Raw genomic sequence first — 14,462 nt, forward strand, 5'->3', positions numbered from 1 at the left:
TACTCCTAGAGACAATTGGATCACCAATCACTCAGTAAATAACGCTGAGCATGAGCTAATTTTCTCTTCTGTGTAGGCCTCTTCTGCGTAGGCCCTGCATGTAGGCCCAACTGTGGTATTAGAGAGCCTTGGGGCACTGCAGTAGGGAGCATTGCTAACATCAGCCACATGTCCCTTGCTCTGCCCTCTCCTCTAGGTGCAGAGGCATGTGCTGTGAAATGTCATCGTTAGGCTGTGTCCAAAGCAGAAAGTGATGAGACTTGTGATGGTCTTCAACTCCTCAGTCAAATTCTCTCAACAGCTGAGGACCGATGTCCCCCCAGAATTTTGCCTTCTACTCCCAGCTTACTCTATCTGTACAAGAGTCTCTTCAAATCAAAGGGATGAAGCTACTGATAGTTTTCTGATAGTGAAGTAAATACAGTAAGGCAAACAGCTATGCTGTTACACCATTGCATTGTAGCGATACGGAAAACATGCACCCTCCGTGCATCAGTCTTCTGGGTGCTCTAAGATGGAACAAACGCAGTCTCCCTCCCACAGCACATTACGCTACAGCAAAGGATCCACATAATTTCCATCAGTGATGTATTAAAAATTTCACCATAGATTGGTGAAACCAGAACTTCAATGCTTCAAAATTGAGCAAAATAAATGGTGCTTATATTTGGAAGATGGAGATCTCAGGGTGAAGGTATCTATCTCAACTTTTTCATAGCTATGTCTAACAGATTACAAGCAGGCATGTCAATCCACAACTCCAATTCAACAAAGTGTCAATTCCAGATAAAAAAACAAAAAACAGGTGATACTATTAATTGATATCTAATGTGTCTAATGTCTTAATGTGTCTACTAACAAGTTTGTTAAGTAGCAAAAGCTTCTGTACAAGTTTTATTATCCAGAAACCAAATCTGCAAATAGGTAACTTGCCCTATCAGTACTTTCATTCCCTTTCGAGAGTATGCAGCTAACACTAGGATTAAATAGTGTCATATTTTTAATGTATTTTCCATATGAACTGAGAGATGCTTGAGGAGCCACAATGATGTCACAGAGAAAAACATTTTGAATATAATGTTTCTACTACACCCATCTTCAGCTCGTGGCCCAGCACTCTGCTCCCTTTTATTCACACAGGTAAGCAGAAGCTGACAGCCAGGGGAGGTCAGAGATTGGGAGCCATGTGGGAACTACAGTCTATTTCCTCCATGTGTTTGTGAATAGACACAAAATAGATAAATGCTGGCATACATAAATTCATATTTTATCAATATACTCTGGTGCCTACTGTTAGAGTAATTTATTCAAAATGGCTTTTAAAGGCAAATACTGGTTTAAAGAACAAGCAAAACCATTAAAGAGAGAAATTGCAATCCTGACTGACTCCTTGCCATAGCAAATCCAGGATGAAGATGGGGCGAAGCAGAAGGAAGAAGCCCACTGGGTTTATCTCACAAAGCCAAAAGTGAAATCAGTGTAAATAATGGAAGGGTCCAAGAGTTAGTGTCTCCAGGCCGCTGCCGAAAACAAGCCCCCTGGAAGAGGGGCCTCAGAGCAGGGGTTGGGGAGAAACCTGTTGCGCTGAAACACACCACCGTCCACTGTCCAATGCGCCACCGCCGAGTTACTTTCACACAAAGAAAGCACAGCTGCATATACGGAGCTCAGTTTTGCATGCAGTAGCTTGTAATGACAAAAGCTATCAAAATTACAAGGATTACAAGCTACAAGTTACAAAATTACAAGTTTTGCTGCTTGCAGTTGATGTACCTCCAAAAGTTCAGTTTCACTTCTCACAGTTATTCAAATTACCCAACCCTCACGGGTCTGCAAACACAAGTTACAAGTCTCACTCAGAAGAGGATTCATTAAAAGACTTCTGCTGCATCTGACCGTGATGAAATGCTAAAATGAAAAAGTAATGAAACACACTAAACATTTCTGAACTCCATATTATATTTGGCCCAGATCCAGCAGACGTGTTTGACTTCCACTGACTCCGCTATCACAGACGATTATCTCCCAAAAACGTGATCTATAAAACTGCACAATAAGAAAGGGAGGGCTGCAGAGAAAAAGTCTCTATGACAGTCACTTATTCCATTAGTCAGAAGCTGAAAATTAAAAGAATCACTTCAAATGATGAGCAAATGCAAAAATTCATCACTTGCTTCAATAGGAGGGCAAAAGAACTTGTTTATAAGTATTGATCAGTTATAATATGCATTGTGGTGGAATATTTCTGGTTTCTGTTCCCAGCTCTTAAATAGCTCTATGTCTGCGCTTGGGCAAAAGGTTTGAATTTTCTACAGTTTTGCAAAATAACAATGATAATACTCACCTCACAGAACAGAGGCTTCATCAACGTTTCTAACTCACTCTGAGCTTCTTAAGTAGACAGTCCTGCAAAAGTGCAGAGTATCATTATTTCTTTTCTATTATTTCTATTTCTATTTTTCTATTATATATTTTCTATTCCTTAGTGGGTACCACTTAGGAACAATTGTGGATCCAAAATCAGCGTGTCTACCTGGAGGCTAGTCTCAAGCTCCTGCCCTTGCACACACGTACATATATATTCATACATATTCCAAAACACAAACCACACGTCTATGAATAGGCCAGTAGAAAATAGGTGCAGAAAGCCAAGCAGCGCACATCTAAATTTGGATGCAGAACAAACAAAAAAGTGGGTATTTTTAACGATCAAAAACGCTTTCCTAAGGACCTCATCTGTTCCCAGCCATCCAGTCTCAGTGCAACGTGTAGCAAATAGCTTTCAGAGGCACTGTGGTATCTTCTGAATCACTGCCATTACCCGAGAAAACCCCAGGAAGTGGTTTGAATGAGAAACTGGACCAGACTTGCGTAGGTATCAGCTGATGTCACAACACACACAAACACAAATCAGCAACAATATGGACATTGTGAAACCAGGGAATAACCTTCTCTTATCTCCAGCAGTTTGGGAAATCATTTTTAACCCAGCGACCACAGAGCTCAGAAACAAGTCAAATGGTTAATTATTCACTGCGCACTTAGCAATTAATCGCTGTTTCAGGCCAAATCCTTGCATGCCCATAATAACATGAAGACCTCCAGTGAGGGAAACAACAGCATGAGCCTTTGGATCTACTTCTGCAAAGCGATTCTTTTTTCCATAAACAGTTACTATTAAGCAAGGACAAAGCAACAAAGCAGGCAGCCATCTGTGTAAACCAATTCAAAAGGACGGTGATCTCATAAAATTTTTTAAACTAACGCTCTTCGTTTAACTTGTGCCACCCCGTCCTGCCCCAGCAAATTCTGGGTTCTTGTCAGCCCTTCGGCTAACACAGTGTTTCCACCTTAGGGCAAGATGGGACTTTAAAGCCACAGTGATTTTAAACCTGTGAAAAGAATGCGTCAATGAAAATACCTCAGCATATATGGAAGCAGGACACTCTACCCAGCAGCCCACACACCACGGAGGGTGTTACCGCAAAGGTCTTCGCTGCAGTCGCCAGCTGATCTTACGAGAAGTATGAGGTCAAGTGAGAACAAAGATTCAGGCCACTGCCTGTAAGTAATTTCTACCTAAGTGCATTCTTCCCTAGGAGCCAGGGGAAAGCCAGGGACAGCACGGTTTGCAACGGCAGTATAAAGGAAGAAAGCCCTGATAGCCGTAAAATTCACAAGTCCACATATAGCACAGCTATCCTACACACACCCAAAAACAGCAACCCCAACCACAGAGCCTTCTGCTGCCTTAGATTGGAATCTAACAAAGCTTCAGGCAAAACGCACTGGAAAAAAACATGCAAAACACCTGCAAACAGGTGCAAACAATAAGCACTCAAGACTGTATCTTGCATCCTATTACTTGCAGAACTGTCATTTACTCCATTTACTGAAGTCACTGAGAATGCTACGTAAAAACTAGGAGCAAGATATAGCCATAAAGATGTTAGCAATACAAAGATGCTTACAAAACAACAAAAGGGAATATATGAACTAGTGTGCATGACACATGGAATACAAACATTTCAGCAGAAAAGAATTAATTGTAAAAACTGTATATTCTCTTTCCACTTCCAAGTAGCAGAACAACATAACAGCATACTAACTATATGTAAGTGATAGGAGGAAGGGTTCACTTCTCGGTTACGTAAAGATGACATTTCTAATCCATGTAGTGTAAAGACATGGTAAAAATTACCTCCCACAACACCCAGGTTTGTTATATTGCTTCTTTTTCTCTTCAGTACGCATTTTCAAACACCCATTGCTTTACTGTTCCCATTCCTAAATGCTTGATATTTGTGTGCCTGATAGCTGTGTGTGTTTGCTTTACAATAGTAACTGTGAGGAGAAGGTAAGTTGCCCTTTCGATCCGCTGTGTAATTGTACAAGTGTTTGTGCAGTAATAACCCATCATACACATAAAGTGACATTTCTCTAATTGGCATTTGCTGAATGTAATGGCTGTCTTTGCAAACACAGTGGCTTTCTTATTGGCAACCTCTTTAATTACCTCACTGTTGTTAACACGGAATCTCCTTTCTATCATTAGAGAAGGACAAACTGTCCCTCACCATAGCCACAGTAATATTCTGTATTTCATATTACGTGTCAATGAATACGTTTAAGGATTAGCCTTAAAAGACATAGTATTAACAGCTTCCTTGGGAATTTGTTACACAAAAGGGAACAATTCTGACCTCTGAGTCAATGTTTCAGTGCCTTCTTGATATGCTTCAGAATAGAAGTTCAAGCTGTATCTCATTTCAGTTTGTCACATTTGGCTGTATGTAAAACCCAGCAAAGAAGTTTGAGAGAACCAGGGATGGTGGTGCTCTCCTTTGACGTCAGTTTTGCTATGTCAATTGATGTTAACATGTGCAGTGTATTTCTTTTTCTCTTTTTTTTTTTTTTGTTTTTCTCTTTCCTTGGTCACTGCTTAGAGGGCCACAAAGGCATCAGGTTCCTACCCAGCCACCTCCAATAGCTCTGCAGTTTGCTGCCACATTACATAAGAACTCAAAAATGGCTTAGAAAACATTTAAATCTCCGCTATCTTGGCAAGTAGTTAAAAGCAAGCACTACTTAACAATGCAGTGGCCACATCTGCTGACCAGGCATGGAGATTTTGTGCCTAATCTAGTGACAGGTTGGAAGGAATGCACAATACTTTATAACATACCTCTGACTTTCCATTCCTACTACATAAGCATCTTACTATCAAATTTTATAGGGAGGGAAAATGGAAAAGGAAATTCCTGGAAAAGATTACAATTGTCAAACAAGCTTTTGATATCTTTTAAACAGCTGAAGCATTAATTTTTTGGCGGCACTGTCAAAAGTCTATGAGGGCTTCCTGGCTGCAGTGGAAGAAATAGTACATTTAGTTCAACTACAAGCTGTACTTTTTCAGAAATCCATATTAAAACAGACTCATTATTCATTTTGCTGTTAATACATGTTTTTGACTTGCAATTTCAATAATATTTTTGCTAGACCTTGTATTCTCAAGAAAGAACCACAACTTAAAGCTAACACTTTAATAAACTCTTGTTTATATTACAGTCATACCAGAACAAATAAAATAAAGTTACAAATGACATTTTTATAGGATGTCAAGACAAAGATTCATGTGTCTGAATATTTTAGTTACAGTATGGTAGGCATGATTATTATTTCCTGTACGCCAAATCTGTAGCTTTAAAGAACTGGAAAAAGGCTACTCTGGGAATAGAGCATGGATATCAATCAGGCCTCTGAAGAGCAAATAGATAGATATAAATACCATACAATTCTAATGCAAAACTCCCATTAAGTACTATGGGAATTTTACACTGCAACAATGGCAAGGTTTGGCCATGCATAGGAAAACTTATGAAAAACCTGTTTGGACTCTTTAAAATACTACCATGCTGCATTTCTGTAAAGGCATCACTTTGTAGTGAAAAGTTCCAAAAATTTTCAGGGAGTAGACAGAGGGTTTGCAATGGCACAGGCAAGAACATGAATTTTTTTAAAAGTGATCATAAAGGAAAAAGAAAATAGCCAAAGTCTATTAGAGTCTATTTATACCTAAATAAGAAAAATCTATGTAGCGTATTTTAGTGTTTTGTCGAGGTCACTTTTGAGATACTCAAAATCATCAGCTCTTCTGGTTTCCCTCAGGAGATCAGACCCTTACCATAACGATTTTTTTCCTGGTATTTAAGCTAATATTCCTTTTGCTGATTTCCAGCTTTGTATTCAGTCATAACTCTTTTGAGACTGCTATTCCATTTTAGGTGATCATGGCTTTGAAGCTTTGAGTACTGTGATATCTAATTTAATAGCAATTAAGGTAGAAAAGGCTAAATTGAACAGAACAACTAATCTTCTCATTTAGGGACAGCCTTGCTCCCTCTGTAGTCAGTGGCAAATTTCCAGCGGAATCAGAATCGAGCTCTTGGTCAAGACTCAAGAGCACGAAAAAACACCATTGTACTCACTGAAGAAAAGGCTATACTTCTTCAGCACGTGGCCCTGAGCTTTAACCAAGGATGGAGATCTCCTCGGAAATGTACCCCAATGATTCCAATTTTTTCTGCCTAATCGGAAATACTGTCAACATAAAAATTCCTGCAGGAATTACTGTGCCATACGTATACAGGGAACAAAACAGGAGAAGAAGAGAAGACCTAGCCATAGTTTATAGGAGTTGGTGCCAGGCTACCAACATAAAGGAGATACTTTTCAATTTAAGTCACAGTATACAGACTTAACTTGCATTATCTTCATTCCTTCTTCTTCCCCATACTAATGGGCAGATTCCTTTCAAACTAATTCTATTCCAAGGCAACATTTACATAACTACTAAATTACTGATAGCCTGGTCCTAGATCTCAGACAGTCTTACTGTATCACACTGTGATGTCTTGCAAGAAGAAGGACTGAGCAGATGACCAAAGGTTTCAGGACCAAGGCTATCACGCACATGGCACGCAGGTATACTGCATTTGGAGTGTTAGCTGAGTCCATTCATTCACACTATTGTGCACGCCAAATCATAAAAAGGAACAAAAAGATGGAAAATTCATTTATCTTACCAATTGGATTCAAAAAACGAAAATATTAATAAAATGAAATAGCGGATAATTCCTTTTTCACTTTTCCAACTTTTCTCTATGCTATAGTTGCATTATACTATTTCACTGTATAGCTTTTCTTCCTTTTTGCTTATTACTCTGTTTATTATGAACATCAACAATGTTTATGAGCAACTCTTTATTTTTCCCTGCAGCAAAATAATGTCTAAACGATACCTGAAAAATCAAGGAACAAAAAACAAAACAAATCAAGCAAACTATCCAATGCTCTCCTCAAAGAAGTGGACCAAAATTGGAGTTTCCTGGTATCCAGGTATTGGCTCAGTGATTTCAACGGGGCTTTACGCAAACACAAAGACCATCTCAACAGATCAAGTTTTTATGACTGTAATAAGACGATTTTGAATTAAGACAGTCACAGGATACTGTAGTTCTTGAAGTGGTGAAATCACAACTTTGCCACATATTTCAGAATACTTTTACAATGCACGGCTGGCTCACTGTGCCAACATATCTCTACCCGAGACAATGTTTTTGCCAATGACCGCACAGCACTGCCTGCTCCATACAGTCCCTCTTCAGGCAAAATAGTGGTGTCAGAAGGGAGGGTCACGGCCAAGGTGGGCTTTGTATTACCTTTGCTGTTCTTCTTGTCCTGGGGTACCTGCTTATTCTCAAGAGTATTTAAATACAGAGAGTAGTTTGTTCAAACAATACCAAACTATAAAAATACTGATTGATTGTCAGCGCAGCATGACCCTCAAAAAACATCAGGCACTACAGCAGTCGGACGCAGCATGCAGTCATAGATTTAACAAAGAGGAGAGATGTGAAATGTATTTAATCTTTAACTTTAGCTAACACGTTCAAAAATTTTCAGATTGAAGCCCCTGATATTACCGTGTGAGATTCAGTTTCCCTTTTCCTCTCCAAAGTATGGTAATTACAACCCCATGCCCACTGGGAACTAGTCGCACACTGAAAAACCAACACATTTGGTGGGGGAGGGAGAGGTTGGCCTGTGGAGTTATTACAAGGTACAGCAGAGGATATTTTGACTGAGACTGAATCTGCAGTATTCCTTCCTCAGGACACCTCAGGATTTTCACTACTGAGATGAAATATCAGGTTAGTTGTTGTCCAGGGTGACCAACAAGATTTTAAAGGTGGCTACCGAATAGACACTCTTCCAGAAAAACAAAGCTTTTGCCACCGAGGTTGTCAATCCTCAGTTAAAGCTGTGCAAGCAGAACTTCGTGCCTGCACTTAGTCACTTAAGTCAACAGGGCATTGGCATAGGCATGTAGGCTGCCACCTGGCATGAGCTCACCCCAGGATCAGGACCTCAGTAGCTGTTCGTCCCCCAGGTGACACCTTTGTCGCCATACAGAGGGAATTACCTACACGCACTGTCACATGTCAGCTTGGACTTCATCCCTTAGCCTTGTCCTGCGCCAAGCATCAGAAACAGAGAGGCAATTTGCTAATACTTCTTCTTAGAAAACTACAACGCTTTCTGAAATATTCTCAAGGCCGATACAGTCTATCTGGAAAACTGGTGATGCTGTGCTTTTGCGCAAACACTGTAAACTAAAGCTACCCTAAAATATTATCGCTATCCTAATACACAATCCCCCTGAAAAGGGGGAAAAAGGACAATACTGGGGTCAATATCAGCCCAAAGATATTAATTTGTAGCTGACCATGATGATTCCTAGAAAGCTGTGGCAAATAGCATGTATAGCAACGTCAAGCAATTATCAAGCTTTACATTTTCTAAGCACAATACCCCAGGAGAATTCAGTGAATTTCACTGCAAATGACTCAAGACTCGCCAAGCTTTTTGTGCTTAACCTTTTTCAGATTTTGAATTGTATAACCAGCTTGTCACGAATCACAAAGTCTTATTGAAGTGACTGTAAAAAAATTACACAGAAACAAAGAAAGAGTATACTCATAAATCACAGTTCAATAAAAACCTTTTCATTCCCTGCTTTCCCTTGATCATCCAAGCATCTTTTCAATTGCCACTTCTCCTCTTACTATTTCTGCTGAATGTAATTCTTAACCAATACTCAACTAGTCAGAGAGGAGGTGAGGAAACCCAATTCAGACTCAGTGCTTATGTTGTACCAAGCAGCTGTCTGCAAAGAATGGAAAGGTATAATATAACCTGCATCCCACAAATTGAGGGCATCCACACTACCACAGCACACACACTGCTATTGAAAGCAGCTTTATAAAAGCACTGTGTCAAAAAACACATAGACTTCAGTTGACTAAGTCATACAGGAAGTCTGGTTTCATTCATTAATCAAGACCTTTGGGCTAGTACATGTGGAGGAGGAGATACACCAAGAAGTGAAAACGAAGCTCTCATTTTAACTCTGAAAGTTTTGAAGTCTCAAAATCCTGTACAAAAAACATTCTGTTTTCACCTGAGTGAAAAACAATAGTAGGCATTAAGACCTGTGTGAGACTTTGAAACCACACACTATGCAGAGAGGGCCACCTGCCAATAGGAAGAAGTGGTGAAGAGGAATTTTGATCCAGCTGCTGCTATCCTCCCCCAGCCAAACAATGTCGAGTGATAAAACAGCATTAAGGACTTCTTTTAATCGACAAGCTGCAAAGTTCTGATTCAACCCTTTCCAGGTTCTTTATATCTACACTCACCCTGACATGCATGGCTTTCATTTTTATTCCCTGGTTGCCAGGAGAAGGACTTGGGAGACTTCTGCGCTAGAGTTCATAAAGAGCTGATCTTGTATTTTCTATCACAGCTGTATCAAAGGGATTGAGCCCGGAAGAGGCAGGAAAGACAGAAGAAAAAGAAGAAATGAAAAAGTGCTTCATGGTAGAGCTGACTCAAGCTGCTAAATTCAGTGTCACAGATAACACTTGCAAAAATCTCATACTTGTGCTGCAACCTCATTTCACAGGTCAGATTTGGACAGAAAGGCAGAGTGCAAGGAGAAAAGGGGTTGACTTATTATCTATCTGCATTCTCTATTTGCATAATATGCAGTACTTAACTTCAGGAAACGAACTGCGACCACATGCTCAGTGGTTCACTGTGGCAGGTGCAACTTAACCTTAAAATCACATAGCCTACTGCACCTTCGGATTTAACCCAGACAGCATCTGGATTAAACACTCCAATAAATCCACTCTCTGCTCTGCTCATGGATAGCAACAAAAAGGGTTAAAAAGCCAACCGTGCTGCAAGCTGAAATTCCACAGCACTTCCCTCGAAATAGCTGCAAACCGCACGTATCCCTGGAATAAAACAAGACTGACAGACTGCCATAAAGATTAGCTAATTAAACACATTTAAATGATACCGCTACAGTCAGACACATATCGCTCGAGAGCTACGAGGAGTTAGTCAGAGCATCACGCTCAGCAGTCCTCCAGTGCGGCCACTTTCCCTGCGCTGGGGGAAGCATACCTTTCTGCTACGCAGCAGAGCTGGATTTACCGCCTCCCAGACAAGGAACCCCCTTCTCCTTCCTCCCAGCCTCAGCCCCCGGTGAATAATAGCTCGGTACTACCTGTGTTTATCAGCACAGCAATCCCGTTATCTTCAGTCATTCAAAGAATGTAACAGCCTGGAAATTCCTGTTGTCCATTATTTGAGGTCACAGATAAAAGCTAAACAGCAGCCGTGACTCCCATCAATCATAAGTCACTCACTGGTACAATGTATGGTAGGAGACCTACTGATGTAAGCTAGTCACCAGAGAAAATACCCACTGATGACGCATATCCAGGCACAAAAATAGTTACAGGGCCCCCAAAGGGATTATTCAACAGCCTACATTTAGATATTCTTACAAGAGACCCGCAGTCAATTTGCTGCTATTAGATGGCTGGGGAATGCTGGAGTTTAAGTTTCCTCAGCAGACATAACCACAAATAGCTGGTTTAAATAAGCGACTGCAATTACAAGCTGTTTTGTAAATTTTAACACTGTATTATAGGGATTAAGCCTGAACAGAACCACTGGCTATAAAATGCTGTACAGCCCTTGCTTTTACTGTTTACCAGTTCTTTCAGCATATTCACCAATTCTTTCAGCATATTAGCCAGCAATGAAGGAAACAATTTAAAATTAATTCAGAAATACTCAAATAAAACCTCTTGTGCCACTCAAAAGCAAGATTTATTTTAAATAAAATTATCCCTACATGCAAAGTGAGGTGCAGGTTTTTTGGTGACACTTCAACACTGTCTGAACCATCTTATTTGTAAAATATTTTGGCTTAATTTTTACCCCTCCTTGGTACTTGTCTCTCTTCTACTCAAAATGAGCAGCGTAATTAGTCTTTCTCACACAAATCAAAACCTTATAAAGGCAAATTATTTACTACATGCAGAACTATGCAGCTGCTTTGGGCAGGGGAGTAGAAAAATGACCCCCACAGATCCCTTCCACCCCAAATTGTTCTATGATTCTAGGTAAATGGAATTTTTTAGCTTTAATGCCTAGCTAAAAAATGCTCTAAATTAACCAATCAACCGATAATCCCACAATAATCCTGCCGTCTTTGATAGTCTCAGGATCCTTCATTCTCCCTCACAGTAACCAAACTTTCTAGGATGTAACTGAGCCTACTAAAACTGTACCGAGCAAAATATTGACTACGCTTTTTTGGCAATATTAACAATTTAATTTTTTTATTTAAGTAATTTTAACATCTGTGGCCCCATTTTCAGAAGTCATTTTGATCCTTAGGAGTCTTAAAGTCAATGACTGTCTATTGCATACTTAGAAACTAAGTATAGTTAAGTACTTTTACCAGTTTGATGCCTACTTCATTGACAAACTTTTGAAAAGCATTGCTTAGCCAAACAAACACTCATGTTTTTCTACCTTGTACTGTGTAAAGCAGGAGAAAAAAATGTCCCAGGCCACTAACTCCTACCTTACTTTCTTCATCTATGATAAGATTACTAAAAATAACATTGCAAATTATTTTTAGCACAGCTGTTTCACAAAGCCCTCGCATTTCTCTCTGGTGCATACATAGGGTGGCAGTCCACATGGCCTAATTTAACAGCCTAAAGAAGTATTCATTGGTGCCCTCTAGCTGATTATCTCAACCAATGTGCTGCAGAAGCCTAGAAACGGTCTCTCCCTCTTTCTCCTCCTACCATTCCTGTGCCTTTCGTTGGTGCCTACTCAGTGCAACATCCGGGAACAAAGCAATTCACTTCCTACAGAAAATGTGGGAGGCAAAACATTCAAATCCTATAGTGCTCTCTATTGTAGGAGCTCTCACAATAACACAAGTGTCATGAGGAATAGGAGGTGTAAATCTGCAAGGTACCACGTCACTAAGAACCTGTCAAATATCTAAATATACCTTTTAGCAAGTTTGCTAATTCAATAGGAAAAAAGAACCTGCAATGTTCCCATGAAATGCATAAAGTCTCTCACCTGTTAAGAAGTGGTTATTATAATTCTCTCCTTTGTCAAGAGTTTTTAAATAGCTTATATGAGAAACCCATATATTATATTTTGTCACCTATTCTGAAATTAACATAACCTGTCATGGATTAAACAGTTTCAAAACACACAGTTTAGGATCTCAATCTTATCTTTACCCAAGTCTGAGAAACTGAGACAGGAGAAAACTTCCACCTTCTTTTACACTGCCATCTACTGAAGAAACGCATTCTCTCTTCCTACCTACCGTGTTCCCATCTTCTTTCGCTTAAATTCTTCTCTGAGGAAGGTTTATCGGGTACGATTAAGGTACATGCCCACATCATCAAACTATATCATAGTTGTGACAAGGACATTCCTGGAGCACTGCTCTATCTTCCTGGTCATAAACACTTGGAGGCAGGGATGCTAAAGTGTATCCCAGGCTCCTGTTACAGTGCGACAGGGGAGGCAAATGAAACAACGTCTAACTCCTGAAGCAGAGATTCCCAGGTTAAAGGGAAATTTGAAGTGGTTTCTGGCCTCACATGAAGAGCTGTGCACAGAGCTGGGGACCGGAGAAGCAGCCCTGTCCCACCAGTGGCCTTGGCCTAGCAGGGCAACTCCTTGGCACCTTTTCCAGCCCAGCTCCAAGGGGCCGCAGTGGCCACCAGCCACCAGAGGACTGGAGAAATGGGGAAGCTCCGTGGAAAGTAGAGTTAAAGTGTCTTTTTTTCCTTCTTACCCAGATGTATTAGGCAGAGGCTGGCCCCAATTTTCTGTCTCTGTGCATGTAGTTAAAGCTGTACAGACCCTATAGGACCATATCAACCATTAATCAAAGTAAGCATAGGAAGTGGACCAGGATCAGAAGTTCAACAAAAATACTGTACGACTGACTAATTTTCAGGGTTACATTCATAACTGTCAAAATGGCTGTTTATACCTAGACTGAGAAAAAGAAAGTTGCAGCACACATTCTTTTACTTCTGTGTCTAGACAGGAGCTTTACAATAATAACCATTCAAATGGTGGGGAAACACAAGGTTGTTCCTGTAACATCCAGCTATACTTGGAAAGTTAACTTCCCACATGCTTTTTGTCTGCTGAAATACAGAATGGGTCAATCATACTGGCATGTCATTTCGGAAATATTCTGATTTTCTGTTTCTCTAGCACCTTCCTTACTACAACATTACAGCTAACAGTACTTTCATCTCCCCAGCAAAAGTAAACCACAGATTTGGTCAATAATAATTAATGGTATGCAAGCCAAATGTCTGTGTCATTAAAAGACCAATAGGCTGTCTGAACCAGGAAGAGTCAAAACCGTTTGTTCACTTACATCAGGCATTTTACTACTTTCAGAAAATGGAACTTGGGGCATTAATTTTTTTGTTTGTTTTTTTACAACCAGTTTTAATTTCTGTCAGTTCTCATATAGTAGACCTCGTACAAGGCTGGTTTATGCAGTTTTCACTTTGTGGAAGCCAACAGGTTTTTCAAAAGATTGTTCCCTTGAAATACAAAGAAACCCAACCAACTGTTATACAGAACAGGTAAAATGTGACAGATGGGCAGTGAAGGTGACATCTATAGGGTAAAAGGAGATGGGGAAAATCAAGGATTTGGCAGAAATGACTTTGACTGCTCTGAGTAGCAAAAATATATTGCTTTTCATTATACAGGAAAAAAATGTAAATAAGTATTTACACACACTAAAACGGTATAGGAACACTGCTTTGTTTTCAATTAACTATCAGCTTTCCAAACAGAGAGTAAGGGAACACTCTAAATTAGCAAATTATTTTTATGAAGTTTCTACAACTTTTGAAGCAAGGGCAACTTTGGAATAGACGTTTGGCTCACTGAGAATGGAATAGTATGGAGCATTTAGTCACTGTGTCATATACTGTTTGTTGGATAAACCATGACACTGATGTCAG

At 39.9% G+C, this 14,462-nt stretch overlaps 1 protein-coding gene across 6 annotated transcripts in view; it reads right to left on the minus strand.

Moving 5' to 3' along the window:
* Positions 1–14,462, minus strand: part of HIVEP2 (HIVEP zinc finger 2) — a 149,190-nt gene that overhangs the window by 79,633 nt on the left and 55,095 nt on the right. For 4 of the 6 annotated variants that reach the window (XM_068938527.1, XM_068938520.1, XM_068938521.1 and 1 more), the window contains exon 3: positions 2,345–2,406. The exons of 1 other annotated variant lie outside the window; for it this stretch is intronic. The gene's annotated coding sequence lies outside the window, so the exon portion shown is untranslated. Of the gene's footprint in view, positions 1–2,344; positions 2,407–10,639; positions 10,780–14,462 lie in introns of those variants that run through there. One more of the 6 variants, XM_068938525.1, reaches the window with a different exon arrangement.

Source organism: Struthio camelus, chromosome 3, assembly GCF_040807025.1.
Source record: "Struthio camelus isolate bStrCam1 chromosome 3, bStrCam1.hap1, whole genome shotgun sequence".
NCBI classification, from domain to species: Eukaryota; Metazoa; Chordata; class Aves; order Struthioniformes; family Struthionidae; genus Struthio; species Struthio camelus.